We start from the raw sequence: 4,764 nt of genomic DNA on the forward strand, positions 1-4,764 counted from the left end.
CAGGGCCTTCTGCCTTCTGCGCAGGCGCGAGACTCCGGAATGCCGGGGAGGGCAGGTCGGATCGTAGCCCCGCGAGAGCGTAGGGAATTTGTAGTCCGTTGCCTTCCGCAACTAGGGAGGGGGAAGGGGGAAGTGGGAGGGATCGCCCCCTCCTAGAATTTCCATAACCTGAATTTCATTATTTTGTTTTAAAGAGCCTGTGACTGGGCCGGGCGCAGTGGCTCATGCCTGTAATCCCAGGACTTTGGGAAGCCAAGGCGGGTGGATCACGAGGTCAAGAGATCGAGACCATCCTGGTCAACATGGTGAAACCCCGCCTCTACTAAAAATACAAAAAAATTAGCTGGGCATGGTGGCGCGTGCCTGTAATCCCAGCTATTCAGGAGGCTGAGGCAGGAGAATCGCTTCAACCTGGGAGACGGAGGTTGCAGTGAGCCGAGATCACGCCATCCAGCCTGGGCAACAGAGCAAGACTCCACCTCAGAAAAAAAAAAAAAAAAAAAAAAAAAGCCTGGTGCAGTGGCTCATGCCTGTAATCCCAGCACTTTGGGAGGCTGAGGTTGGTGGATCACCTGAGGAGTTCTAGAGCAGCCTGGCCAACATGGTGAAACCCTGTCTCTACTAAAAATACCAAAAATTAACCAGGTGTGGTGGAGCACGCCTGTAATTCCAGCTACTCAGGAGGCTGCGACAGGAGAATCACTTGAACCTGGGAGGCGGAGGTCATGGTGAGCCAAGATCACACCATTGCACTCCAGCCTGGGCAACAAGAGGGAAACTCCATCTCAAAAAAAAAAAAAAAAAAAAGAATACCCTTACCTTTCATGTCCACTCTTGGTGGTAATCTTCCCGCCACTGATCCATTCACTCTGATCATTTACTATAAATTCCCTGCTTTGTTCAGACTTGAGAACCATCACTCACCCCTATTGTGATAACTTTGTTTTTAAAGAAAGGGTATTGCTCTGTCACCAGGCTGGAGTGCAGTGGCGCAGTCATGGCTCACTGCAGCCTCAAACTCCTGGGCCCGAGAGATCTGCCCACCTCAGCCTCCAGAGTAGCTGGGTCTCCAGGCCATGCATCACCACTCCTGGCTCATTTATTTTTATTTTTTATGGAGACTAGGCCTCCGTGTGTTGCCTGGGCTGGTCTTGAACCTCTGGGCTCAAGCAGTCTTCCTGTCTCTGCCTCCCATAGTGCTGGGATTACAGACGTGAGCCACCATGCCAGGCTATATTGCAATAGTCTTGACACCTATTGCAATAGTCATGAATCTTCCTTACCATTTTAAGTGTCCCATAATTGTTTTTAAATTTAGACCCATCACTTGCACACTGTCAGAATAATTTTTTAAGAGTATTTTGAACACTCTACCAGAATTCACATGCTTGAGGAAATAGGCTTGTAAAAGATAAGAGAAACCCTATTTCAAGCCATACTTTTCTAAAGGCGCAAGGGCTCACTAGGGGACCAACATTTTTCTAATGCCCTGCTGCTTGAGATTGGAATCTGTTTACCTGCTCTCTCTCTCTTGAGTTCCTGCCAGGAATCCAAAGGAGGTAAAGAAGGGCCTAGAAACCTTGTAATTACTAACCTGGCAAGAGGACATAATTTTTTTTTCTTTTTTCAAGACAGAGTCTCTCTCTGTCGCTGAGGCTGGAGTGCAGTTTCATGATCTCGGCTCACTGCAACCTCTGCCTCCTGGGTTCAAGCGATTCTCTTGGCTCAGCCTCCCTAGTAGCTGGGACTACAGGTGCACGCTGCCACGCCCAGCTAATTTTTTAATATTTTTAGTAGAGACCTGGTTTCACTGTGTTGCCCAGGCTGGTCTCAAACTCCTGAGCTCAGGCAATCTGCCCATCTCGGCCTCCCAAAGTGCTGGGATTACCGGCGTGAGCCACAGTGCCCGGCCGAGGACATAATTTTTTAGCATCATTCTGGTTTGTTTTGAGACGGAATCTCGTTCTGTCACCCAGGCTGGAGTGCAATGGCATGGTCTTGGCTCACTGCAACCTCCACCTCCCCGAGTTTAAGTGATTCTCCTGCCTCAGCCTCCCAACCTCCCAAGGAGCTGGGATTACAGGCACGTGCCACCACACCCGGTTAATTTTTGTATTTTTAGTAGAGATGAGGTTTCACCATGTTGTCCAGGCTGGTCTCGAACTCCTGACCTCAGTGATCCACCCGCCTGGGCCTCCCAAAGTGCTGGGATTACAGGGGTAAGCTACTGTACCCGACCAGCATCATTCTTATTATTTAAATCCGACAGAGGAACAAGGTCAAGGTCGTCACTGAGAAACCCCATGGGATTATATGAATACAAAGCCATATTGACCACCAAGCAGCTAACCCAAGTCCACACAAACGAACCAAGAAACTTGTCTTGAAATTTCATTGCACCCACATCTGCTGTACAATTAAACAAAAGTCCTCTCAGTATTCATTTTAATAGAAAAACAAGGAATTCTGGTGTAAATTGCATTACTTAAAACATTGGTTTGCATAATTGCACTTGGCTTTTCAAATCCTGGCACTTTCTTATTATTTTTTAACAATATGCCCATTTATAAATATCATTTATTAATTACTTTTGCACCAACCTAATACATAGCTTGTGAGTTTATGTTTTGTCATTCGTTGACTGGGAGAGGAATTTTCCTATGCACATAAAATCCCTATAAACTGAATGGCTTACCTTCATTATCATTTGTATTACTCATCTTCCTTTATTTCTTACCATATCTCTGCAAATAATTAGCCTGTTAGCTTGAATTATGTTTTCTTTTAATTTAAAACTGATTGGAAAATCAAATTGTCTTTTGCTACGACCCAATATAATTTCACTATGTAGAGACTAGCAAGAGCATGAGGACAATTCTGGCAATCATTTTATTTAAATTAATGTTCATGGAGGTAGTTCGCAAAGTTAAGGGAAGAGGATGGAGGAGAAGACGACAAACTGTCTAAACATATAACTGAAAAAAAAACACAATTAAAATGAGGGCCTGGGCCGGGTGCGGTGGCTCACACCAGTAATCCCAGCACTTCAGGAAGCCAAGGCGGACCAATGACAAGTTCAGGAGATTGAGACCATCCTGACTAACACGATGAAAACCCATCTCTACTAAAAATACAAAATATTAGCCAGGCCTGGTGGCACATGCCTATAGTCCCACCTACTCAGGAGGCTGAGGCCGGAGAAGCACTTGAACCTGGGAGACAGAGATCGCACCACTGCACTCCAGCCTGAGCCGCAGAGCAAGACTCATCTCAAAAAAAAAGAGAGAGAGACTGGGCATCTCGGCTCACGCCTGTAATCCTAGCACTTTGGGAGGCTGAGGCCGGTGGTACACCTGACCTCAGGAGTTTGAGACCAGCCTAGCCAACATGGTAAAACCCCGTCTCTACTAAAAATACTAAAAATTAGCTGGGTGTGGTGGCAGGCACCTTGTAATCCCAGCTAATCGGGACACTGAGGCAGGAGAATTGCTGGAACCCGGGAGGCAGAGGTTGTAGTGAGCCAAGATCGTGCTATTGTACTCCAGCCTGGGCACCAAGAGCAAAACTCCCATCTTGAAATAATAATATTAATAATAAATGAGAGCCGGGCACGGTGGCTCAGTCTATAGTCCCAGCACTTTGGGAGGCTGAGGCGGGCGGAACACTTGAGGTCAGGAGTTCAAGACCAGCCTGACCAACATGGTGAAACCCTGTCTCTACTAACACAAAAATTAGCCGGGCGTGGTGGCAGGCGTCTGTAATCTCGATTACTCAGGAGGCTGAGGCAGGAGAATCCCTTGAACCCGGGAGGCACAGGTTGCAGTGAACCAAGATCATGCCCACTGCACTCCAGCCTGGGCAACAGAGCGAGACTCCCTCGCAAAGAAAAATAATAGTAATAATAATAATAAATGGGAGACTGAAGTATCTCAGGGTGAGGATATTAGAAAATTTAGACAATATAAAACAGGGTGGTCCAATGAATACACACACATTGAAATGTGTGTCCATTCTAAGGCAATTAAGTTCATTGTGTTCCTGATCCCAAGAAACAACATTTTATCCAGACATAATGGCTAATGACTATACAAAAATTTTAAAACATTAGTGTAACCGAACCTACACTCACACTATACCTCCTCAAATGCACACCTAAATTGAGAATGGGACCAAGAAATATGCCCCCTTCAAGATTTTAAATCAGACCCCGAAAGTGATTAAAGTGATTATTTCAGAAAGTTGGTGAAAACTTTTTGAATTGACTGTATAGTTCTATAAGATTTACTCTCGACAGGTGAGGTGGCTCATGGCTGTAATCCCAGCACTTTGGGAGGTTGAGGCGGATGGATCACCAGAGGTCGGGAGTTCAAGACCAGCCTGACCAACATGGAGAAACCCCGTTTCTACTAAAAATACAAAAATTATCCAGGCATGGTGGCACATGCCTGTAATCCCAGCTACTCAGGAAGCTGAGGCAGGAGACTCGCTTGAACCCAGGAGGTGGAGGTTGCAGTGAGTTGAGATTGTGCCATTGTACTCCAGGCTGGCCAAGAAGAGCAAAACTCTGTCTAAAAAAAAAAAAAAAAAAAAAAAGTTTACTCTCAATTGACTAAATAGAAATGATAGGTCTATTGTGAAAGTTAAGTAAGGACTTACTGCATGTTTATGTGTGTCAACGAAAAGAGTCAGACTCTGTAAAATGCTTGAAGAGTTTTATTCTTAGCCAAATATGTGTAACCATAGCCCGTGACAGTCCTCAGGAAG

Source organism: Saimiri boliviensis, chromosome X, assembly GCF_048565385.1.
Source record: "Saimiri boliviensis isolate mSaiBol1 chromosome X, mSaiBol1.pri, whole genome shotgun sequence".
Classification (NCBI taxonomy): domain Eukaryota; kingdom Metazoa; phylum Chordata; class Mammalia; order Primates; family Cebidae; genus Saimiri; species Saimiri boliviensis.